Source organism: Dendropsophus ebraccatus, chromosome 4 (genome assembly GCF_027789765.1).
Source record: "Dendropsophus ebraccatus isolate aDenEbr1 chromosome 4, aDenEbr1.pat, whole genome shotgun sequence".
NCBI classification, from domain to species: domain Eukaryota; kingdom Metazoa; phylum Chordata; class Amphibia; order Anura; family Hylidae; genus Dendropsophus; species Dendropsophus ebraccatus.
In genome coordinates, this window is record NC_091457.1 from 49,297,775 (window position 1) to 49,324,682 (window position 26,908).

A 26,908-nucleotide genomic window follows, 5' to 3' on the forward strand; every position below is an offset into this window, starting at 1 on the left:
TGCTTATACAGAAAATGGTTATGCCACATAAATTATATATTAAATAGCATTAGCAATATTTCTACTTTATGTTGGCGGCATTTATTAAACTATATTTCATTTTTTTTAGACAATAGGAAGCTTAAAACATTAGCAGCAATTTTCCAAATTTTCTGTAAATTTTCAAAATTAGATATTTTTAGGGACCTGTTCAGGTTCAAAGTGTATTTGAGGGGCCTGTATGTTAAAAAGCCCCACAAAGCACCCCATTTCAGAAACTGCACCCCCAAACTCTGCAAAAGCACATCCAGAAAGTTTTTTAACCCTTTAGGGGAGTCACAGAAATAAAAGCGAAGTGTGTAAGAAATTTGAAATTTTTTATTTTCTGTGCAGAGATTTTATTGTAATCAAATATCTTTCATAATGATAAACCTATTACCAGAGAAATGCACCCCAATATTGATTGCCCCGTTTCTGCAGTTTATAGAAATACCCCATATGTGGCCCTATTGCGCTATTTGACGCAACCACAAGCCTCAGATAAAAGGGAGCACCTAGTGAATTTCAACGCCTCCGTTATATTTGGTCATTTTTGACCGTACCACTTCAGGTTGGCAGAGGCTCTGGGGTGCCAAAAACTAAAAAACACCCCTAAAGGGACGCCATTTAGAAAACTGCACCCCTCAAGGAATGTAACAAGGGGTGCGGTGAGCATTTGGACCCCACAGGTGCTTCGCAGATTTTCAGAACAATGTGGTGTAAAAAAGGAAAAATTCTACTTTATACACTAAAATATTGTTCTAGCCTTCATTTTTCATTTTTACAAGGGGATAAAAGAAAAGAAAAACACCAAACATGTAGCGCAGTTTCTCCCGAGTACAGAAATACCCCACATGTGGACATAAAGTGCCAAGCGGGTGCAAGACGAGCCTCCAAAGGGAAGGAGCGCCAATTGGCCTTTGCAAGCTGGATTTTACTGGAATGGATTTCAAGGGTCATGTCGCATTTACAGAGCCCTCGTGCTGCCAAAACACTGGAAACCCCCCACAAGTGACCCCATTCTGGAAACTACACCCCTCAAGGAATCTAACAAGGGGTTCAGTAAGCATATGGACCCCACTGGTGACGGGCACAAATGTGGAACAATGTGACGTGAAAGGGAAAAATTTCATTTTTTCACTTCCACGGCACAAATGTGGCCGTCATCAAGGGGTCCATATCCTCACTGCACCCCTTGTTAGATTCCTTGAGGGGTGTAGTTTCCAGAATGGGGTCACTTGTGGGGGGTTTCCAGTGTTTTGGCAGCATGAGGGCTCTGTAAATGCGACATGGCGTTCATCATCCATTCTGGCCACATGCAGCCTGCAAAATCCAAATGGCGCTCCTTCCCTTTGGAGGCTTGCCCTGCGCCCACATGGCGCTTTATGTCCACATGTGGGGTATTTACGGACTTGGGGGAAATTGCTCTACACAATATGTGTTTTTTTTTTTTATCTTTTAACCTCTTGTGAAAACCAACATTATAGTGTAAAAAATGTAATATTTCATTTTCACGCCACATTGTTCCACATTTGTGCCTGTCACCAGTGGGGTCCATATGCTCACTACACCCCTTGTTACATTCCCTGAGAGGTGAAGTTTCCATAATGGGGTCACTTGTGGGGGGGGGGGGTCAACTGTCTTGGCAACACAGGGGCCTTTTAAATGCAACATGGCCCCTCGAAATCCATTCCAGCCAAATCCAGCCTCAAAAAGCCAAATGGCGCTCCTTACCTTTGGAGGCTTACCCTGCACCCGTACTCAGGGGAAATTGCTCTACACATTTAGTGTTTTTTTTTTATCTTTTAACCCCTTGTGAAAATGAAAAAAATCAAGACAAGATCAATGATTTAGTGTAAAAATTAAACATTTTTTACACTAAATGTTGGTCTAGCCTTGATTTTTTCCTTTTCCACAAGGGGTTAAAAAAGAAAGTGAACACAAAACGTGTAGGGTAATTTCCCCCGAGTACGAAAATACCCCACATGTGGACATAATGTGCCATATGGGCACAGGGCAAGCCACCAAAGGGACAGAGCGCCATTTAGAGGCTTGAATGGAGGCCATGTCGCAATTACAAAGCTCCTGTGCTGCCAGGACAGTAGAAACCCCCCACAAGTTACCCCATTCTGGAAACTACACCCCATAAGGATTCCAACAAGGGGTACAGTGAGCATATGGACCCCACTGGTGATGGGCACATAAGTGGAACATGTGCCATGAAAATAAAAAATACAATTTTTTAAATTTTCACGGCCCAAATGTGGCCGTCACCAGGGGGCCATATCCCCACTGCCCCCCTCGTTAGATTCCTTATGGGGTGTAGTTTCCAGAATGGGGTCACTTGTGGGGGGTTTCTACTGTCCTGGCCGCACAGAGGCTTTGTAATTGCATCATGGCATCCTCTAATGGGAATGGCGGCCATATCTATTTAGCTGGGGAAAAGGGACAATTATTAATTTATTTGGGGGTATTAGGCCAATTATTAGTTTATAAGGTTGAAAATGACAGGTGTCCATCAAATTCAACCTGTGTGGATCCAGAGGAAGGCAAAAAACCCTCGTGAGGCAGACAATAGTAGCCTCATCACAGGGGAAAAATTTCTTCCTGACTCCATAATGGCGATCAGAATAATCCCTGGATCAACGTGACCCCTGAAATAGGAATAAGGGACAGAATTTAGATAATGCAGAACTCCAATGACATGTGGTACGCCTTGAAGCGATCCAGTATGCAGAGGCCGGGGTGATCAGGACAGGTGTCACACTTGAAAATGGTGTCCTTCCTGATCCCCCAGTTACGCCACACTCTGCACTTCTTCTGGGGGTCTCCCGTTCTCCAGTGTGGGGGACGTCATCTGGAAAATGTTGTTCTGGTGCTATACGGGGTCCTTCATATCCAGAAGCGCTGGGTCCGCTCCATGGCTGCTAAATATTAGGGCTCTATTACTGCTTCTGATATTTTCGGATCGGGCAGCGACGGACCGGAAGAGGGGGTGCTGGTATAAAAGTTATCCCCGTACAGGTGGTAACCTTTATCCAGCAGTGGGAAGATCAGTTCCCAAATGATCTCCCCACTAACTCGGAGGATTGGGGGGGGGGGGGGGCTGGATTCGGGTGTCCCTTCCTTCATACACTGTAATGGTACCTGCACACTGCGGAATGGCGAAGGATAACCCTTTGTGCATTCCGCAGCTGGCACCCGCCGGCGGACTGATGGAGGCGCGCGTCTCCACCCGTGTGACAACGAATGAACATGTTCATTCTTTGGACGGACAACGGAATCCGCCCATGCATAGAATGGAGTCTATGACACGGGTGGAGACGCGCGCCTCCATCAGTCCGCCGGCGGGTGCCAGCTGCGGAGTGCACAAATGGTTATCCTTCACCATTCCGCAGTGTGCACGTACCCTGGATCTGTAAGTGTACCCTGAGGTACTCTCACAGAGTTTCGGAGAATTTCACGCCATACCGTGATGTCTTATTGGGACGGTACTGGCGGAAAAGACGTGTCTGGGGGGCAGCGTACGCTACGCTACCCCCCAAACACGTCACTGGATGATGAGGATGAATGGAGGAAGAAGGATCCCCCCATTCATCCTCACTGGCTGTTTCGGTGTCGGAGGCAATAATAACATATGCGTCCGACACCGAAAACACCCTGGGGGCCATCTTTATACCGGGACTAGTATATGGGGTATGTAAATGTGTAACGTAGTGTAGTGTAAAACTTTATTCCATGTAGTGTAGTGTAATGTAGTGTTTTTTATGTGTTTTTTTGACAGTAAGAAAAAATATCCCTACGCCAAGAAAGGAGCTGCTGATAAATGCCGCACTTATGTGCGGCACTTATCAGCAGACAGTGGCGGTAGGATATAGGGGGGGAAAAACGCCCCTACGCCAAAAAGGAGGAGTTGCTGATCAGCGGCGCACTTACGTGCGATGCTGATCAGCACTCAGCGGCGTTAGGGCGCAAAAAAATAAAAAAAAATTAAATCTTTTTAACCCAAAGCAACTGATCAGTGAATGATATTCACTGATCAGCCGCTAGGGGGCAGTAGAGCGACGCTGCCGGAGATTGCCGAGACCTGCCGAACCTGAGGACCCGAGCGTTTCCGAAGATTTCCGACGCTGGACGACCGAACCCGGAAGTGAAGCGAAGAAGACGCGAGGACGGCGCGGACCGCAGATCTTCGCTCCGGACAGCCAGATCAGGTGAGTATGGTACACCTGCACCACACACACCTGTTCTGCACCCCTCGCCTACCTAGCTGAGGGGTGCAGAACCCGATTTAACTGTTTTTTAACACTTTGATCGGTACTGGCCGGCCTATCACGGCGATCGTGGGGGTGGCATCGGCGCCATCTTACCCCAGTACACTAATGGCGATTGGTGCTATCTCGGACAGCACCAATCGCCATTGCTTTCCGGGTCACCGATGACCCGGAAAGCTGAATTTAGCTGCTATATGCTGATCTGTATTGATCAGCATATAGCAGCGATCGTCGGCACGGGAGGGGTTAATCACCCCCCCCGTGCCGACGAGCAGAGATGGCCTGCTATACATTATAGCAGGCCATCTTCCCCGACCGCTGTGTGTGAACACACAGCGATCGGGGAAACATCGGGCAAAAGTATACGCCCGTTTGAGTTAAAGCCCACCCTGCGGGGGCATATACTTACGCCCGATGTCGTTAATGGGTTAATGATGTCGGAGTAACGATTTTATTTTCATAACGATCAGCGTTTAGACGGTACAATATATCGTACGGAAATTCGTTTTGCAATTGCTTAAGCCTATCTCACACATTGGTTAAATCGGCGAACGACTATTCACACGGAACGATCTGCGATTTTTTTGCGAACGATCAATTGCGATTTGAGAACTTGTTGAAAGATCAAAATGAACGATTTCTCGCTTGTCGTTTGATCGTTCGCTGTGTTTACATCATTCATTGGAATTTGTCATTATTAGGGGGTCTCAGCAGAACCCTGGACGTGTATATACAGGAATACAGCCATATACACAGCACAGAACATGTATACACAGGTATACAGCTATGTACTACAAGACGTGTATATACAGGAATACACAAGTATGCCAACATTTGACCATTTAGGCCCCCAATAGTTAAATAGTGGTACATGCTTTATCCATATAGTGCCCACAGTGTGCCATAATGCCATCTCAGCTGTGCCCATATAGTGGTAATGCCATCTCAGCTTTGCCCATATAGTGGTAATGCCATCTCAGCTGTGCCCATATAGTAGTAATGCCATTCCAGCTGTGCCCATATAGTAGTAATGCCATCCCAGCTGTGCCCATATAGTAATAATGCCATCCCAGCCGTGCCCATATAGTGATAATGCCATCCCAGCTGTGTCCATATAGTGATGCCATCCCCGCTGTGTCCATAGAGTGATGATGCCATTCCAGCTGTGCCCATATAGTAGTAATGCCATCCCATCTGTGCCCATATAGTAGTAATGCCATCCCATCTGTGCCCATATAGTAGTAATGCCATCCCATCTGTGCCCATATAGTGATAATGCCATCCCAACTGTGCCCATATAGTAGTAATGCCATCCCAGCTGTGCCCATATAGTAGTAATGCCATCCCAGCTGTGCCCATATAGTAGTAATGCCATCCCAGCTGTGCCCATATAGTAGTAATGCCATCCCAGCTGTGCCCATATAGTAGTAATGCCATCCCAGCTGTGCCCATATAGTAGTAATGCCATCCCAGCTGTGCCCATATAGTAGTAATGCCATCCCAGCTGTGCCCATATAGTAGTAATGCCATCCCAGCTGTGCCCATATAGTAGTAATGCCATCCCATACAAATAGTGACTGACAACTTTTCCCTGACCATCTTTATCGAATAGGGCCAGTGTCCTATTAGAATGTTGCTCATAAAATATATTGATGAGCAAAAGGCAAATTTTTTTTTTTTTTAAAGCTGGAGTCGGAACTAGCTCCGACTCCAACTCCACCGCCCTGGTATATATACATCTTATACATATACATCTTCATTTTAGCTATATATACACACCGGCCAGACCACCGTTTTTAGAGCAGAGTGGTGGTCGGTAACCTAGACAACGAGCTGTCAATGGGAGGGAAAGAGCAGCATATCAGGAGAAGGTGAGAAGTTTGCTGAATGAATGCATTTGCAAAATTATATAACTTGGTGAGCCCTACAAGTATAACTAAATTTGTTGAGATGAGAATTCCCTTTTAACAGACTACAACACAGACATAAAATACAATGCAGTACTAACTCAGAAGCCAGAGACCAGAGGTTTTAATATTAGATTTTGTGATAACCTTCTGGAAAAAAAAAAAATCTCAAAAAAAAAATATTTTTCTTTCTGATCCCTGACTAGTGGAGTACTGCTAAAAGGTTGTGCATTTTATTATCTTTACGCTTTAACAATACTGCTGCTTTATAACCTTTGCACAGTGTTCATACAGCAACCTTGTGCCATCTCCTTCTGCTGCAGTTTTCTCCAACACTTCATGATGAGTGTATTTGCAAAGTTAGAGCAGTAGACATGACTAAATGTCATCGAGCCTGTGCAACATATATAATGTATACATCTAAGGACCATTATCCTATGATTTAGCAGAGGCACACAGCGGTTAGACTTCAAGTGACAATAAACGGTATACTGGAAATGTTCTGATCTAGACAACCTCCTACAGGTGTGGGGCTGCATTTAAATGCACTCTCCATAAATATATCACCTAAACCAAGCATTTGGCAAAGGACGGAGGAAACCTCACAGACATCAATAATTCATGAAGCAGGGAGATGCATCTGTAAATAGATCTATTATGTGAAATCCCGGTGTCCACTGATATTTGTTGTTTTTGACAAGTGTGATGGGGAAATCCATATTTCCCTGTAGGCTGCGACATTATTTTTAGCTGATATTAATGTTATGGCATGAAGAGGAAGAAAATGTACGTATTGCAGGGATATCCCCAAATATCACAATTCAGAAGTGCAATGAACCTGCTGAAAGGACTGCTGTGTGGGCTGCTGCTGGCGGTGGCGGCTGATGACATGCCTACGCTAGAGATGGCTTTCACAGACAAATACCACCCTCACATCCCAGGGGAGAAGTGGTGGGGGCCAAACATGTCTTTTTAATGCAAATCTCTCCTCCTAAAGGGATTCATCAGGGATATCCTGGAAAATGATTAATGGATGTGTACTCAGGATCAGACTTTATTTTCCAGACCTGTTTAACCTGTGCCCTGCCAAAAGTGTATGCAATCCATTCATGTGTGTTTATGTCTATCAAAATTATAGGTTATCAGGATTCCACAAAAATGCAAACAATGCTTTTTCCTTTTTTTTTATTTATTCTTTTTTTTTAACATAAGTATTTAATTACATCTCACATTCTAGTGCTTCTCGGGACATGTTTAGGGGATTCCCTCAGACAACAATAACAGCAAAATACAGTATGTGCCTATAGGCATGATAATTAAAGGGGCACTCCAGAGGGAAAAAATGTTTTTTAAGCGAACGTACCACTTTCCTCAGTAAAAAAAAAAAAAAAAGTATTTTTATACTACCCATTTGGCGCTGACATGTAGATCCAAGTGTCATTGTCCATTTTTTAAAACCGCTGCCTGGTTGCTGCGATCTGTGCCAGGCGGGACCACCGCCCCCGTGTAATGATATCTCCCCTGGGTGACGACCTTCTGAATCAGGCTGGCTCTGCCTCAGAGCATCACCCAGGAGAGGAGATATTGGTACACTATGGGCGCTGGGCGGCCTTGTTTGCATATAGAGAATCCATTTCAGATTATGGAAACTGGGCGGTGGTTTTAAAAATGGACGGCACCACTGGAATCTACACGCTGTCACATATACAGGTTGTGCTCTCTGCTGCCACCTCTGTCCAGAGCAGGAGAGGTTTTCTATAGGGCAGGGGTCCCCAACTGGCGGACCGCGGTCCGAACCCGGACCGCAGAGGCCAGCTGTCCGGACCCCTGGTCAGACCTCCTAACCGCCCGGGACGGGCCAGATCCGGGGCGGTTAGGAGGTCCCGTTCCCACCGCAATGCCTCCCGCCCCATAGGGGTACTGTCCTTAGATTGCAGTACGCCTGTGGGGCTGGGGGCAGTGTCGGTCCGGCCCCCGGCTGATACGCGCTCTCTGGGGATGTCCCGGGGATTCCCCAGCAGAGCGCACACCACAGACCTCAGTGTGTGCCGCCGGACTGAACTTCCCGGAAGTACAGGCCGGCGGCGTACACTGAGGTCACTGGTGCGCGCTCTGCTGGGAAATCCCCGGGACATCCCCAGAGAGCGCGTGCCGGACCGACAGGAGAAGACAGCCGCAGGGGGGAACGAGGTGCTAGGTGAGTTGTGGGTTGTTTGTTTTTTTGTCTGGGGGCCATCTATAAGGGGAGAGTGCACTGGGGGGCTATATACTATTGGGGGGGGGGGTGCTCACAGGGGGCTATATACTACAGGGGGAGAGCACAGGGGGCTATATACTACTTGGGGGGATATATACTACTGGTGGAGCTCACAGGGGGGCTATATACTACTGGGGGGGCTATATACTACTGGGGGGGAGCTCAGAGGGGGCTATATACTACTGGGGGGAGCTACATACTACTTGGGGAGAGCACAGGGGGGCTATATACTACTGGGGGGACCTCACAGGGGGGGCTATATACTACTTGGGGATAGCACAGGGGGGCTATATACTACTAGGGGAAGCTCACAGGGGGGCTATATACTACTAGGGGGAGCTCACAGGGGGGGCTATATACTACTGGGGGAGCTCACAGGGGGCTATATACTACAGGGGGTAGCTCACAGGGGGCTTTATACTACTGGGGGGAGCTCACAGGGGGCTACATACTACTGGGGGGAGCTCACAGGGGGCTATATACTACTGGGGGGAGCTCACAGGGGGCTATATACTACAGGGGGAGAGCACAGGGGGCTATATACTACTGGGGGGAGCTCACAGGGGGCTATATACTACAGGGGGAGAGCGCACAGGGGGCTATATACTACTGGGGGAGCAACAGGGGGCTATACACTACTGGGGGAGAGCACACAGGGGGGCTATACACTACTGGGGGAGCAACGGGGGGGGGGGTTATATACTACAAGGGCAGTCACCCCCTTGGTACCTAATATCAAAGGGCTGTTGAGAGAGAAAAAAAAATGCCAGTTTTCCTGTTAATAAGCAGCAATTCTGTATGTAAATAGTTGAACGTTTGTGAAAATTAACAAAACACGTTTCCTACTGATGTTCAGCTCGGACCTTCACCTGACAATAGACCTTCACTAAAAGTTGTTGAGTACCCCTGCTATAGGGGTTTGCTACTGAACTGGACAGCTCCTGACATGGACAGAGGTGGCAGCAGAGAGCACTGTGTCAGACTGGAAAGAATGCACCACTTCCTGCAGAACATACAGCAGCTGATAAGTACTGGAGTACTGGATATTTTTTAATCGAAGTAAATTACAAATCTGTATAGCTTTCTTACATCAATTGATTTAAAAAAAAATTCCTTTGGAGTACCCCTTTAACCCTTTCAGGACCAAGCCCAAACTGACCCAGTGGACTGCGCCAATTTTTATCTTTGCATTTTCTTTTTTTCTCTTCCCTTTCTAAGATCTCTAGCACTTTCAGTTTTCTATCTACATGGCCATGTAAGTGCTTTCGTTCTACCATAACATGTATGATGAAACCTAAAAATATTAATCATGGAAATATAAATTGGTGAAATTGGAAAAAAGAATGCAATATTATAACTTTAGGGGGTTCCTGTGTCTACGCAATGCACTATAAGTGACATGATTCAATCAGTCAGTCTGAAAACTACCACATGCAGGTTTACACAGATTTTCTAATGTTATATATATATAAATATTTTTTTAGTGAAATCCTTTTTTGTGTGCAATTAATTATTACTAAAATGGTCCTATTGTGACTCTTATGGTACAAACCCACTTGACGTATTTGCTGCGTGAATCAGTCTTAAAAATAAGCAGGCAAAACGCAGGTTGGCTTTATACAATTGTTCTGCGTTAAAATACGCAATTGCGTATTTTTGAAGCGTGAAGCTACATGCGTTTTTCGCACAGGTTGTTAACAACTGATGCTTTGCTAACAACAAGCTTCACGCTTCAAAAATACGCAATTGCGTATTTTAACGCAGAACAATCGTATAAAGCCAACCTGCGTTTTGCCTGCTTATTTTTAAGACTGATTCACGCAGCAAATACGTCAAGTGGGTTTGTACCCTTATAACGGTTTTAGTTTTTCACCTACGGGACTGTATCGGGTTTCAATTGTTGCGCCACAATCTCTAGTTTTTATTAATACCATATTTGTGTAGCTCAGACGTTTTGATCACTTTTTATTAATTTATTTCTTTGATCTATAATGTAACAAAAAAAAAAAAATAAAAAAAAAAAAAAAAAATCGGTAATGCAGTTCCCCCCCCCCCCCTCTTTTTGTTTATGCCGTACGGGATGACAATTGTTATATTTTAATAGATCGGACAATTACACATGCTAGGGTATATAATATGTTTATTTATTTAATTATTCTTATGTGTTTTATTTTTATTATAGGAATGAGGGGGTGATTTTAAACTTTATTGGGGGAGGGCTTTGGGGTATTTTTAAAAACATTTATTTGTTTTATTTTTTTTTTTTTTTGGGGGGGGGGGGGGGCTTTTACATGCAATCATTAGACTGCATACACTGATCAATGCTATGCCATAGGCATAGCACTGATCAGTGTAATAGGCGCCGGTCGGACCACACGGGGGAAGGTAAGACCCCTGCAGTCCTGATTGCTAAGTGACAGACGCTGGCGCCTGTCATTAACCCCTTAAACGCGCGATCATGCAGCTGATTGCAGCCAGCCCCATCCTGCTATGACGCACACTCTGCTCCGGAACGCGTTTTATATGGCGATATACATCCAGGACCTACCTGTACGCCCAGGGTCGTCTACTGACAGGCGGCCAGGGCATACAGGTACGTCCAGGGTCGTCTAAAGCAGTGATTTTCAACCAGTGTGCCGCGACACATGGTCGGGTGTGCCGCGGGGGAAGTTCCCCAAACTATAGTGCCACTGTGAAACAGGAGAAAACAATGGGGGAGAGAAACAGCGGAGAGAATCAGGGGGGAGAGAAGTTTGGTGGAGAGAAGCAGGGGGGAGAGAAGTATGGTGGAGAGAAGCACAGGAGAGAAGCATAGGGGAAAGAAGCATGGGGGAGAGAAGCACAGAAAAGAAGCAGGGGGGAGAAGTATGGTGGAGAGAAGCACAGGAGAGAAGCAGGGGGAAGAAGTATGGTGGAGAGAAGCACAGGAGAGAAGTAGGGGGGAGAAGTATGGTGGAGAGAAGCAGGGGGGAGAAGTATGGTGAAAGCACAGGAGAGAAGCACAGGGGGGAGAAGAAAACAGGCCCAGGTGTCACACTGAGTGAGTATAAATACATTTAGAATCTATATTATTAACTATATGTATAATATGTACTGTTTTAGTGTCATTTTGTGCCATTTTGGTTGGTGGTGTGCCCCGGGATTTTTTAAGTATAAAAAGTGTGCCGCGGCTCAAAAAAGGTTGAAAATCACTGGTCTGAAGGTTAAAAGGGGTATGACAGACAGGAAGAGTTTTTCTTCGATGGTAAGAAGATTGAAAATTACTGAGGCATTGCAGAAGGTCCTTTTCATGCACAATATTTTGATCCATATGTTGCCACACTGTGGAACTTGTAATCCATAGGCAACAATACATTTTTTTTTTTATAAATGATATACATATTTCACTGGATGCAATAATACATAAAAATAAACTATACTGCAATCAACCTGAATAAGCAGGCATGGGCACCCATGTACCCTGTAAGCAACCGTGGTGCATATGAGAAATGTACACTGCTAATACTGCAATACAAAGCTGGGTATAACATTAGACTCTAATCGGTCACTGAGAAGCAGATTACGGGCGTTTCAGATATCTCCCGTGAACAAGCAAACCATCAATATGGAAGGCTGTGGTGAATGAACATATCGATTCATCCATTTCACATCAAATTACACATAACTCAGAAAACTCCTCAAAAGGATATCATTCTTTAATAATATAAAAACGCACCAATAAATACAGAAAAAGACCAATTACCTGCAAGAGATGATGAAGAGAATGTAATATACTGAGCGATAATGAACACTTCCAAATGCTCTTTCCACCGTATCTTCAGTCTTGCTCCTGCCACCAAAGCCTGGAGGCCATGAATCCTGGAAGATGTGGTACCACAACTACGATAAATAATAATAAATGCTTAAAACTCCTATTAGACATTTTTACTTCCAGCAAGATTCTTGTGTTTCCCACAGATATCTACAGAGAGATGAGCGAACCTGGAGCATGCTCGAGTCGATCCGAACCCGAACTTTCGGCATTTGATTAGCGGTGGCTGCTGAAGTTGGATACATGTTTTCCAGACAACCTTAGAGCTTTATCAAAGTTCAGCAGCCACCGCTAATGAAATGCCGAACGTTCGGGTTCGGATCGACTCGAACCCGGTTCGCTCATCTCTAGTTCTAACAGATGAAGCTGGCAAAGGATGCTCAAGTGCCAGGGGGGAGTTCTCCAGTATGTGGAGTCAGTAAGCTGCAGCTCTGACTCCAACTCTGACTCCTGAATTTTATCAGGCACTGACTGCAGCTCCATCATAAATGGTTTTTATTAATAAAAACACTTTTTTACATCAACTAGAAGTCCCCCTGGGGGACTTGTATATACACAGCACTGATCTCTCATAGAGATCAATGCTGTGTATATACACAGCAAAGATCGATTAGATCGGTGATAGATTGCTATGGCCTGCTGCAGGCCACAGCAATCTATTGCCGAGCCGGGATCAGCGTCATTGCGACGCTGAGGCCCGGGCCGGCCAGAAGAACGGATCTCCCCGCCACGATCGCATCGCGGGGGGGGAGATCCGTCCCACTAGACACCAGGGACGTGCAGTACAAAGCACTTCAATGCAGCTGTCAGGTTTGACAGCTGCACTGAAGTGCTTAATTAGCCAGCGCGGCAACGGGACCCGCGCCGGCTATTAGAGGCACTGCCCGGCTGCAGATTGCAGCCGGGAGCGGTGCCGTTCAGCCCGGCGGGACCCCGCTCTGAACACCCCCCGCGGCACCATGACGTAACAGGTACGTCATGGGTCGCTAAGGGTAGGGCTGGGCGATATGGGCCTAAATCAATATCGCGGTTTATCGCACATGAAGCCGCGGTAATGATAACTGAACAATAATTATGACACGCCCCTTTTTGCAAACCACACCCACTCGCCATGCCAAACTGGCGATATCAAAGTAGTAAAAGAGAACTCACTGAGCAGCAACCTGTGGTTAGTCTATTATCATCATTATTATTATCATGTCATTATTAGGGGGTGGACAGGGGTGTATGACTGTACAGAGGAGGGCCGACAGGGGTGTATGACTGTACAGGGGAGGGCCGACAGGGGTGTATGACTGTACAGGGAGGGCCGACAGGGGTGTATGACTGTACAGGGAGGGCGGAAAGGGGTGTATGACTGTACAGGGGGGGGGGGGGGGGCCACAGGGGTGTATGACTGTACAGGGGGGGGGGGGGCCACAGGGAGGGCGGACAGGGGTGTATGACTGTACAGGGAGGGCGGACAGGGGTGTATGACTGTACAGGGAGGGCGGACAGGGGTGTATGACTGTACAGGGGAGGGCGGACAGGGGTGTATGACTGTACAGGGAGGGCGGAAAGGGGTGTATGACTGTACAGAGGAGGGCCGACAGGGGTGTATGACTGTACAGGGGAGGGTCGACAGGGGTGTATGACTGTACAGGGAGGGTCGACAGGGGTGTATGACTGTACAGGGGAGGGCCGACAGGGGTGTATGACTATACAGGGGAGGGCCGACAGGGGTGTATGACTGTACAGGGAGGGTGGACAGGGGTGTATGACTGTACAGGGAGGGTGGACAGGGGTGTATGACTGTACAGGGAGGGTGGACAGGGGTGTATGACTATACAGGGGGAGGGGGGGGCAGACAGGGGTCTATGGGTGGACAGGGGTGTATGACTATACAGGGGGCTGTATGACTATAAGGGGGGGCGGATAGGGGTGTATGACTATAAGGGGGGGCGGATAGGGGTGTATGACTGTACATAGGGGGCGGATAGGGGCGTATAACTAAACAGGGGGGTGGACAGGGGTGTATGACTATACGGGGGGGCGGACAGGGGTGTATGACTATACGGGGGGCGGTCAGGGGTGTATGACTATACGAGGGGCGGACAGGGGTGTATGACTATACGGGGGGGCAGACAGGGGTGTATGACTATACGGGGGGGCGGACAGGGGTGTATGACTATACGGGGGGGGGCAGACAGGGGTGTATGACTATACGGGGGGGGCGGACAGGGGTGCATGACTAAACAGGGGGAGGGTGGACAGGGGTGTATGACTATACAGGGGGGGCGGGCAGGGGTGTATGACTATACAGGGGGGGCGGGCAGACAGAGGTGTATGACTATACGGGGGGGGGGCGACAGAAGTGTATGACTATACGGGGGGGGGGGGGGGGCCACAGAAGTGTATGACTGTACGGGGGGCGGATAGGGGTGTATGACTATACAGGGGGGGGGCAGACAGGAGGGTATGACTGTACGGGGGGGGGGGGGGGGGGGGACAGGGGTGTACTACTATACAGGGGGGTGGATAGGCGTGTATGTATGACTGTAGTTCCCTCGGTAACAGTACAAGGCTGTAACATAGGGGGATTGGATGTGCTGCAGCAGGCAAGATAAGTTATAGGAGACATTGCTGTGTGTGAAATCCTGCCTGCTGCAGCACATCCATTTCCCGTATGTTACAGCCTTGTACTGTTACTGAGGGGACTACAGGACAGCCGCCCCCCACGTGCTGCTCCTCCAGCTCTGAAATGCCGGCGTCCCTGCACACACACATGTGCAGCGCTCGCCGGCCGCATGTGGGGGGCGCTCAGATGGGACCGGACCGGTGGGGGGCCTCGGACGGGTGAGGTAAGAGAATTATACTGCATTTCCACAGAGCGATAATTCGCTCAATCGAACGATTAACGATTTCGAAGTAACAATGTTTTTTTTTTTACGATCAGCGTTTAGACGGAATGATTTAGATGGAAAAATCGTTATTGCAATCATTTTAAGATTGCTTAAGCCTATCTCGCTCATAGGGTGAATCGGTGAAAGACTGTTTACACAAAGCGATTATTTTGCGAACGACCAACGACGATTTGAGAACATGTTGAAAGATCAAAGTGAACAATTTCTCGCTCGTCGCTTGATTGTTCACTGTGTTTACACGAGCCGATTATGACTCAAATGCGATCGTTATCGCGAAAATTCGAACAATAATCGTTCCATGTAAACGCAGCATTACCAATGCAGCTTGGTTAGCAGAGCCCATCCCTCTGCCTGGAGACCCCATACACAGTAGGGGGTCCCTGAATTGCGGTTACAGACAGGTCTGGGGGTCCCTCAGTTGGGGTTACAGACAGGTCTGAGGGTTCCTGAGTTGGGGTTGCAGACATGTGTGGGGGGGGGTCCCAGAGGTTGGGATCACAGACATGTCAGGGGGGGGGGGCTTGTCCCTGAGTTGGGGTTACAGACAGGTGGGGGGGTGTCCCTGAGTTGGGGTTACAGACATGTCAGGGGGGGGGTGTCCCTGAGTTGGGGTTACAGACATGTCAGGGGGGGGGGTGTCCCAGAGTTGGGGTTACAGACATGTCAGGGGGGGGGGTCCCAGAGTTGGGGTTACAGACATGTCAGGGGGGGGGGGGTCCCAGAGTTGGGGTCACAGACATGTCAGGGGGGGTGTCCCAGAGTTGGGGTTACAGACATGTCAGGGGGGGTGTCCCAGAGTTGGGGTTACAGACATGTCGGGGGGGGGGGTGTCCCAGAGTTGGGGTTACAGACATGTCGGGGGGGGGGGTGTCCCAGAGTTGGGGTTACAGACATGTCGGGGGGGGGGTGTCCCAGAGTTGGGGTTACAGACATGTCGGGGGGGGGGGGTGTCCCTGAGTTGGGGTTACAGACATGTCGGGGGGGGTGTCCCTGAGTTGGGGTTGCAGGCAGGTCAGGGGTTGGGGTTCCCTGAGTTGGGGTTGCAGACAGGCTTGTTTGTTTTTGGTGTTGATCTCTGGTTGGAGGTCACATGATGGGCGACCACCCTCCCAGTTGTTATGGATTCCCATAGTAGGTAACCGCTGTGTAACAGGATTGCAGTGATCTGACTTACATCTCTCCAGCTACATTCTGCAAGACTATGCCTCACAAGCGGCCATTGCAGTATACACCCGTCCCCACAGCTGTATACCCTGCTAAGCTGCTGCCCCCTGGCCCTACCTGCCGCTATAGTAACGGTAGGGGGCGGTACACCCCGCACTGGCCGTATACAGCCGCCCCCGGCCCGGTAATCCCGGAATGTTACCTCACTACTCGGGGATGTTGCTGCCTCTCGTTTATCTTTCAAATCCGGCGCCTCAGACGTTACAGCCGCGGCCTCCAGTAAGCGGCAGTCGTGACGTATCGGGGGCGTGGCCTCCTCCCTTCATACAGCTCCGTTATTGTTTTGTCTATAGATCTCGGTTTATCTACACGATTATCGGGATGTAACCTATTCCCTATTCGCAAGACCTCTGCCAAATTGTGGTCACTTGTAGTAAAAAATACTCTGGAACCTTGTAGTTTGCCCAAGCGGAACTATAAGTCTATAGCTCTGTTGTGTGGAGTCTGAAATAGGGTAAACACGCGCAGCGCTCCCATGTGTCAGTGACTTCCGGTCCGCGGCTGCTTCCGTTGCTGTCAGTCTAGTACGATAGTAAGTGGCTTTCGCTGGGATTGTATGGGCGCGGTGCTTCCCGTCTATTATAATGGTTGGTTATATTCGCGTTCCCTAGCCTGTGGCAGGGCAGCCGATGCAAAACTACAACTCCCAGCATGCCCTGCCAGGAATTGTAATTTTTCAGCATCTGTACAGCAGCAGGTTGGGGAACTCTGAGTTATATGGTGCTCCTCGTACTCCATGCACATGATAGGTGGGATTATAGGGACGCTACATCTAAATTCATGAGACTCATTCAGCACCAGCTAGTAAGAAGGAAGGGAACCTCATATAAGCTTACTTTGAAGGAGGGAGTGGCATGAAGTGTATGTTCAGCAGGTGCCCCCTGCTCTCTGGGATTGCAGGGGAAACATGAGCCTCTAAAAACAAAGTGCAGGAGGAAGTCTTCCCCCTGCATAGAACCTCATGGCTGGGGTGGGCAGGAAAGCGATTGTGATGAGCATCAGTGAGGAAGATCACTGCAGATGCAATGACTGCAGGAAGGACCAATGGCAAAGCTGAATATGTAGGAGGAGAGGGAGTCTTCCTCCCTGCTAGAAGTGCTGGAGTCTCTGTCATGGGAGCAGGCACTTATTATGAGATCTTTTTACTAAACTGCCTCTAAACCAGGAGAAAGGCTACAGACATGATACTGTAGGTGGGAGTAGTGCTCAGTGGTGTCCGGGAACCATGGGGGTTAGCAGCCCTGTGACACCAGAGGTCAGGGGCTTTGTTTCAGCAGGAAGATGATTGTGTGAACCCGGTGCTGTCAGAACTGTATAGCGTGTTTGCCGGAACAAAAAAAATGTGACATCGTAATTTTACAAAAATATATACTAGAAGTCTGATTATGAAGTTTAAAGGGGAACTCCAGGTAGAGGTTAAAAAAAAATGAAACGTCTGCAGAAGCATAAAGCATTACTTACCTATCTAAACCAGTTTTGAAACTACCAAAAATCCATTTTTTATATATATATATTTTTTTATTTTATTTAATTTTTTTTTTTTTTGGGGGGGGGGGGGGTCTGTATTGTGTTTCTGTACTTTCTGGTTGAGCAGTTCCCAGAATGCAGTACTGGTTCCAGAATGCACAGTCTTCCACCCTGCCCATTCCCCGCCCAAATCTATTGCAGAACATCTAGGCTAGGCATGTCAAACTCAGGCCCTCCAGTTGTTGCAAAACTGCAAGTCCAGATATGCCCCTGCAGACAGATTTGCCCTCTCTTGTAGCCAGTTATACTCCTGCAGCTAGAGTTGCCCTCCCTTTTAGTCATGTAATAGTAATGTATAACATTGGGGTTCATGGGGCAGTGTGCGAAAGCCCACTTTTTTTTCTGGAAAACCCCCTTTAGGCAGCTGAAACTCCAAAACCCTTAATCTAGTTTTAATGTAGATACCCTTAACAGAATTCTGAAAGTCTGGACTTTATGTCTATAACTTGAATAAGTTTCAGTAAACAGTTAAAAAAACAAAATTTTGTGTTAGTGTCGAAATATTTATGGAGCTAACTGTATGTTGGGTTAAAGGACAACTCCCACAAATTTTTTTTTTTGCTTATTTAACACACATTAAAGTTATATAACTTTGTAATGTGGTTAAATACCCGGTCTGGCCCCCTCTTCTCCGGGGCGCCATCTTGTGACGACGACGTCAGAGCTGGGGGGCGGTCCGGGTCTTCTTTCTTCTCGGCGTCTTCATGGAAATTGAATGGGATAGAAAAGGCTGCTGGTGCACATGCGCACCAGCAGCATTTTCATTGGCTGGAGCACATCACATGGCTTCCAGCTTGCTCAGCCCCGGAAATGACAGAGAGGCGGGCGAATCGAGTGGCGATCATCACCGGAGGGATGGGGAGTATGGGGTCCGTGTTTTTTTTTTTTTTTGGGGGGGGGGGGGGGTCCCGCGGGAGTCGTCCTTTAAGAAAAACTTAGGCCTTTTTCCTGCATCCCCCGCGCATGCCAGCCTCCCCAGTATGATACTGAGAGCCGGGAAACTATATGAATATGCACAGTGCTATAATGACAAATGGGGGGGATGGGCGTTATAATTCCACTACAGGCCTTCCACATCCATGTCGTCTGTGAAACATGGAACGTGGCAATAAGGCCTTAGGGGGCTTCATGATTAATACAGTGGTGCCTTGGATAACAAGCATAATCCGTTTTAGGAGCGTGCTTGTAAGCAAAGTAAATTTTCCCATAAGAAATCATTGAAATGCAGACAACTGGTTCCACAGCCCAAAAATTATGATTTTTTTTTTTAAATTTCGAATAACATGTAGAACAGATGAAACAAACATTCAGAAACAGATGAATATTTTATATTATAAGTTACTCTACAGTATAGCAATCATCATGTGGAGTACAATTTATAGTATGTGGATAAACCCTTAGGGTACAAACACACTGGGCGTATCCGCAGCGGATTTCTCGCTGCGGATTCCTGCCCTGTACACTCTATGAGCAGACAAACTCGCAGCAGGATGGACATCCCGCTGCGAGTTTGTCAGCAGCTCGCCTCGTTACCCCTCCGCCACTGGAGCGTATACTTCACCTGCTCCCCGCTCCGGCTTGCTTCGGGGCTCCCGACGTCTTCACGTCCCACTTAGCCAACCAGTGCTCTGCGGCGGGTTAGCGCACTGATTGGCCGAGTGGAACGTGTCGGGAAACCCCAAAGCAAGCCGGAGCGGGGACCAGGTGATGTATATGCTCCGGGGGGGGGGTGTCCATGGCAGTGGACAGTGCAGAGATCGGCAGTGGGTCTCGCTGCAAATTCGCAGTGAGAAAACTGCGGATAAGCCCAGTGTGTTTGTACCCTTAAAAAAAATAGCATCAGTTTGTGGTCACATGACAGTAACTGGGGAAGGGGGGGTGTTAGGCATGGACCGATCAGGAAGTGAAAACCACAGAGCTGTGCAGGAGGACAGTGACAGAAACTTTTCTATACAGCAATGTAAATGGAGGAGTGTAAGTGCAGGCACATTATAGCAGGAATGGACAGGATGGGAAACACAAGGCCTGACAAACTGCAGGGAGCATAAAGGAATGAGCAAGACATATGTGGGCACATAAATGCTGTACTCTGTCCAGGGAGAGAAGGGTTACAGCTATGAAATTAAGCTATGAAGGAATAGATTACCTCCACAGTCCACTCCCCTCATGCAAGCCCCAGCCTGAAGTGGATCTGCCATGAATTGGAGGGTGAGGGAGACTTCCTGGGTCAGAGTACAGTGCTGTAGTCCCTACTGTGCAGACCATACCCCTACCCAGGGCTGTATTTATCACAAGGCACCTGTGGTCTGGTGCCTAGGGCAGCACCCTGCAGGCAGGCAGCACCAGGGGGCAGGGAAGGAAACAACTTTTTTTTTTATTTTCTTGTCTCCCACCTACCATTCAGACTTTCCAGTAAATCTGATGTATTTTCTAATGGTGCGTTCACACCTACAGGATCTGCAGCTGATTTTCTGCAGCAGATTTCATTTAAATAACTGAACACAGCATCAAATCTGCTGCAGATCCTGTAGGTGTGAACGCACCCTAAGGGGTGGAAGGGGAGGTGTATTGGTATTGGTCAGGTCTGCTATGGCAGTGTTAATCAGTCACAGTATGGCTGTATTGTTCAGGTCTGGTATGGTGGTGTTAAATGTGACGCCTGGAGCTAAAACCATAAAAAATGTGATTCAGACAATGTTTGTACATGTAATCCAATTTACTCTTAAACCAAGGTACCACTGTACTTATTTAACCCCTTAACGCTCCATAATGTTCTATAATGTCATATGCCGCAGTAGCTGTGTCCCTCAGTAGTATATGGCAGTTACTTTCACTCCTCTCCTCCCCTGCATTGTTTGTAAAATTGCTAAATGCTCTTATGCAAATTACTTGCTTAAGAGCATTTAGGGCGTTGCCCTGGGCCACAGAGCATCGCCACCCCCTGCCCCACCCGCCCTGCCCACTATGCACATTCATAACTGCATAGTGGGCTCTATACACAATGGCTGCGCAGGGAAGCAGTCCTGTCGGAGATGGGCTGCTTCCCACGCATGCGTGAATCCCCTGGGCTGCCGCCGATCCTCCCGGAGGTTCCTCAAGATGTAAGTATAAGTCTACCTTATACGAATGTCCTGAGGGACCTCCGGGAGGTTCGTCGGCGGCCTGGGGGATTCATTCCGACGGGACTGCTTCCCTGTGCAGCCGCCGTGTATAGAGCCTACTATGCAGTTATGAATATGCATAGTGGGCAGGACGGGAGGGGGCAAAAGTAATTTGCATAAGAGCATTTAGCGATTTTACAAACAATGCGGTGGAGGAGAGGGGTGAAACTAACTGCCAAATACTACTGAGGGACACAGCTACTCCGGCATATCAGCATGTTCTCTGGGAACAACCTTCTGATAGTGCCACTTTAAAGGGGTGCTCCAGCATGGGGGCACTTTCTGGGGGGGGACTGAAAATAAAAGACGTCCACTTACCTCCCTGGTTCCAGCGGCGGGTCACTCATCGCAGTGCTCCGGTACCCGGTTCCCGGCCGCTTCCTGGTGTCTGTTGCTGCCCGAGACGCTACGTTTCAGGGCCGCTCAGCCACTCAGTGAAGGAGGCGGGATCCGAGTGGACTTCAAACGGATCCCGCCTCATTCACGGAGTGGCTGAGCGGCCCTGAGACGTAGCGTCTCATGCGGCGTCAGACACAAGGAAGCGGCCTGGGACCGCAGCTCCGCGATGAGTGACCCGCCGCTGGAACCGGGGAGGTGAGTTGACGTCTTTTATTTCAGCCACCTCCTCCCAAGTCCTCCCCAAAAATGCCCCCACACTGAATAACCCCTTTAAGGCGTAAGGGAGCATGGAGTAGGGTTAGAAGTTGAGCTCACTCCTGTTGTCTGCAGCTGGCATCAGAGGTAATTCTAAAATGAATGCAGTGTCATTAAATGTGCCACTGGGTTGATATAACAGGCCAGGCCTGCCATGATAGAGTGTACAGCAATGCGTTAGTACTGTTCTATTGATCAAGCTATTGCATAGTCAGGTCCTTGAGGGGCAACAAAAAAAATGTATCTCCTGAAAGTAGAAAGACATTTTTTTTCTTTATATATATATATATTTTTTTTTTTAATCTTTTATAATTCTGAAGAAAAAATTATTACAAACTATTCAACAATTCGAAGGCATGAGGACTCAACACCCTTTTTTTACTATTTTACACAATTGGTGTTGCCATATCCAGAAACGTCTGAAAACATACAGTTATGTATCTTTCACAGTGAGTGTTGCCAGAGATAAATAATACTCAAGAACTGCTGTTTTTAGTCACATTGACTTACATATAATAGCAATAAAAAGGTAATTTTTACTTCAAGGGTGGGTTCACACTGAGGAATCCGGGTGGATAACAAGCCACGGATTCCACCACTGACACGCATTTCTGCCCGTGCCATAGACTCCATTCTATGCCTGGGCGGATTCCAAAAAATCTACATGAAATGACATGTTATTTCTTTGGAGTCTATAGCACGAGCGGAAATGTGTGTGAGCGGCGAGTATCCGCCCGGATTTCTCAGTGTGAACGCTCCCCAAAATAGTAAAATAAATAGGGGTCAGAATGTGGCAAAATTTGGTATTACTGGTAGGGTACCTTCACACATACGAATTTTATGTCCGCAATTTAGAACAAATTACAGATTTGGCCCAAAATGTAATAGAATAGAGTTACCATTTCTGCTGTAAATGCTACCCACCGCCTTTTAAAAATAATTATAATAAACCTATTATTTCTGTGTATACTTTATATACATATACATATAAAAACCTCTTTTCTCTTGTGTGCTGTTTGGTTGGCCTGCACTTTTTTTTTTTTTTTTTTTTTTTTTCTTAGTAAGGGTCCCTGTATTAGTATTGTATGTATCCTTATGTATATGTATCATATTGTGTATCCTTAAGAAAACTGTTGGTGAGCAGAACGGAGGACAGCAAACAACATATCACAATAGAAAATAATAAAATTGAGTAATTGGTTTTGCTGCAGTAAGTAGGAGTGAGAGGTGAGGCAAGAAGAATGCTGTTTGCTCGCTCTGTTAATGAGAGGAAGTTTGGTGTTTGAGCTATAAATTGAGATCTGGGGGTGGTATATGCAGTATAGTACGCAGCAGCTAATAGTTCCCACTTTGCAGATGAATTTCCCGACAAGTTTGGCTTAGCTGTCAATGGGTCTCTACTGCTTTCCTGCAAGGCGAGCCTCTCACTTTCTGCACATATTTAAGATTTGCCAGAGGAATTCTGATGTTGTTTCCACTCAAATTTAATACCTATATCCTATTTAATAATCTGCCGGCATTGTACGTAAAAACCTGCCAACGATGTGAATAATTCATGGTTTATAGTGCTTTTAATATATAATTAAAGGGGTTGGCCACTTTATAGTAAAATAGTTCAGTATACAGTATTAGTAAGTGTACTCACTGTGTATACTGTGTGTGTGTATACTGACAGAAACTCCCTGTGTACCACATAGAGCTAAAACCAGACTCCTCTCCTCCATAGAAATATACAGACTGGGGGGTGGGGCACGGTCACATGCTCCTCCATGTCGGCCTTTTTATGGACAGGAACACCACAGAGCAGGGCAGTACAGCCTGGAGAAGGGGAGTCTGATTTTAGCTCTATGAGGTACACACGGAGCTGCTGTCAGTATATACAGTGAGTACACTTACTAATACTGTACACTGACCTATTTTACTATAAAGTGGCCAACCCCTTTAAGAGGTGGGACTTTTCTTGCACTGTTAGGCTGGTAAATCAAGCAAGTTTTGGGAAGTCTGTTGTTTTGCCTTAAAAATGAATAATGCCTATTGAGCCTTGGTGGCATATACCCCAGTGTAAAGGTAAAAGCCCAGCACAAACCATTTGGAAGGTAATTTTTTAGCAGCAAAGTGGCCTTACACATGATACACAAGTTAGTTGCATTGTGTGACCTGCACCTGTGTCTTCGTCTCCAGCATTTGTTACCTGCATCTGGTGTGTCCTATATCTACATATTTGCCGGTACTGTCTGTTTGGCAAATTTGGTGTTTACCACCCTTGCCATCTGGTCCGCCCAGCTGCCATGTGGTCCATTTGTTTCAAGGGGTAATGACCTGACGTGTCCTCTGGAAAATGAACCTACCTCATAGGGAGTATCTTGTGAAGAACGGAGGATATGCTTAGACGTGGCACAGTCTGCTCATGTACGCTGATCCTGACAACATGACTTGTGATGTAAAAAAAAAAAACTGCAAGAGATTAAACCCCAGAGATATTTTACACCTATACTAATTAACACTAAAATCAGAAAGTGCCAGAAAAACTTTTGTGGTTTTTTTCAGCCACACCAAAAAATGTGTTGCAAAATTTGTGTCTGAGGGAAGCATAAAAGTTTCCTATTCACCGCTGCCTACACTACCGTTCAAAAGTTTGGGGTCACATTGAAATGTCCTTATTTTTGAAGGAAAAGCACTGTACTTTTCAATGAAGATAACTTTAAACTAGTCCTAACTTTAAACAAATACACTCTATACATTGCTAATGTGGTAAATGACTATTCTAGCTGCAAATGTCTGGTTTTTGGTGCAATATCTACATAGGTGTATAGAGGCCCATTTCCAGCAACTATCACTCCAGTGTTCTAATGGTACAGTGTGTTTGCTCATTGGCTCAGAAGGCTAATTGATGATTAGAAAACCCTTGTGCATTCATGTTTACACATCTGAAAACAGTCTAGCTCATTACAGAAGCTACAAAACTGACCTTCCTTTGAGCAGATTGTGTTTCTGAAGCATCACATTTGTGGGGTCAATTAAACGCTCAAAATGGCCTGAAAAAGAGAACTTTCATCTGAAACTCGACAGTCTATTCTTGTTCTTAGAAATGAAGGCTATTCCATGCGAGAAATTGCTAAGAAATTGAAGATTTCCTACAATGGTGTGTACTACTCCCTTCAGAGGACAGCACAAACAGGCTCTAACCAGAGTAGAAAAAAAAGTGGGAGGCCGCGTTGCACATCTAAGCAAGAAGATAAGCACATTAGAGTCTCTAGTTTGAGAAACAGACACCTCACAGGTCCCCAACTGGCATCTTCATTAAATAGTACCCGCAAAACACCAGTGTCAACATCTACAGTGAAGAGGCGGCTGCAGGATTTTGGCCTTCAGGGCAGAGTGGCAAAGAAAAAGCCATATCTGAGACGGGCCAATAAAAGAAAAAGATTAAGATGGGCAAAAGAACACAGACATTGGACAGAGGAAGACTGGAAAAAAGTGTTGTGGACGGATGAATCCAAGTTTGAGGTGTTTGGATCACAAAGAAGAACGTTTGTTAGACGCAGAACAAATGAAAAGATGCTGGAAGAATGCCTGACGTCATCTGTTAAGCATGGTGGAGGTAATGTGATGTTCTGGGGTTGCTTGGTGCTGGTAAGGTGGGAGATTTGTACATGGTAAAAGGGATTCTGAATAAGGAAGGCTATCACTCAATTTAGCAACGCCATGCCATACCCAGTGAGTGGACAGTGCTTGATTGGAGCTAATTTCATCCTACAACAGGACAATGACCCTAAACACACCTCCAAATTGTGCAAGAACTATTTACAGCAGAAGCAGGCAGCTGGTATTCTATCGGTAATGGAGTAGCCAGCGCAGTCACCAGATCTGAAGCCCATTGAGCTGTTGTGGGAGCAGCTTGACCGTATGGTAAGCCAGAAGTGCCCATCCAACCAATCCAACTTGTGGGAGCTGCTTCTAGAAGTGTGGGGTGCAATTTCTCCAGCTTACCTCAACAGATTAATAGCTAGAATGCCAAAGGTGTGCAATGCTGTAATTGCTGCAAAAGGAGGATTCTTTGACGAAAGCAAAGTTTGATGTAAAAACAATGTTATTTCAAATACAAATCATTATTTCTAACCTTGTCAATGTCTTGACAAGGCTTGGGAGTGCCAGTCAGTTGATCACAATAGGCCTACATTTTAATGGGATTGTGATTGTGTCTTGTAATTTAAATAGTAGGCCTGTAAGGCTTTAACTGGTTTTATGTTTGACAGACTGGATTGTGGGGTTTATAGGATGCCCCAGTTTCTACGCTAAGAAAAAAAAGATGTGGTCATAGCTGCAGGGTGATCCTTGGGTCACAGTACCTAGAACAGTAGTCATCAGATGCAGTCTCTAGGCTGCGTCAAAACCAAGAGGTTGGCAAGCGACTGGATACAGAGACTGGGATGTAGGGAACGTCATAGAACATGAAACCAGGGAGTAAGCCCCAAGACGTAACCAGAGCAGGGAGCCAAGGAAATGGAGTCAGAACCAGGGAACAAGACAACAATAGATTTCAGGAGATGAACATGTTGGTAGAAAAAGGAGAAGACAAAATCCTGAAGCAGCTCGTAATGTGGAGCAGGAACAAGGTTGGCAACGGATAAGGAAACAGAACCATGAGAAAGCTGCTTGGAACCACCTGGACAGGTCTTGAACTACCGTGTTTCCTTGAAAGTAAAACACCCTCCTAAAAGAAAACACCCCAACTACTCTACCCTCTAGCCTAAAGTAGGACATCCCCCCGAAAATAAGGCACCCCCTACTCTAAGGGGCCTGTTCCACCGAGCAATAATCGGCCCGATTAGGCTGATTATCGCTCGGTGGGATAGAGAAAACGATCAGCCGATGATCATGTCATCGGCTGATCGTTTATTTAGGCCCAAACCTAAAATCATCGGTCACTCACCGCACATCGCTGCGTGGAATAGAGGTGCGAGGCGGGCGACCGACAATTCAAGCAGCATACTTTACCTAGCAGGTAGGGCTGGGCGGAATACCGTCAAAATACCTATACCGTCTCTGGCGTCGGTTAACCGACCTCAACTCTGCCAGGACGGTATCTGCGGTATTTCCCCCCTCCCACCTCCCTTCACCCTACGGCCGCATGCTCTGCTCCCCTCCGTTCTTCCTGAAGAGAAAGGCTGG

The 26,908-nt window shown here is 46.9% G+C and overlaps 2 protein-coding genes across 3 annotated transcripts in view; one reads left to right on the forward strand and one right to left on the reverse strand.

The window, feature by feature from the left end:
• Positions 1 to 16,882, reverse strand: part of KIF18A (kinesin family member 18A) — an 83,912-nt gene extending 67,030 nt beyond the window's left edge. For both annotated transcript variants that reach the window (XM_069965774.1, XM_069965773.1), the window contains exons 1-2: positions 16,537 to 16,882; positions 12,199 to 12,335 (exon numbers count right to left, since the gene is read on the reverse strand). The gene's annotated coding sequence lies outside the window, so the exon portion shown is untranslated. The remainder of the gene's footprint in view (positions 1 to 12,198; positions 12,336 to 16,536) is intronic.
• The window catches only part of METTL15 (methyltransferase 15, mitochondrial 12S rRNA N4-cytidine), a 189,088-nt gene continuing 178,950 nt past the window's right edge, over positions 16,771 to 26,908 (forward strand). The window contains exon 1 of the mRNA XM_069965775.1: positions 16,771 to 16,926. The gene's annotated coding sequence lies outside the window, so the exon portion shown is untranslated. The remainder of the gene's footprint in view (positions 16,927 to 26,908) is intronic.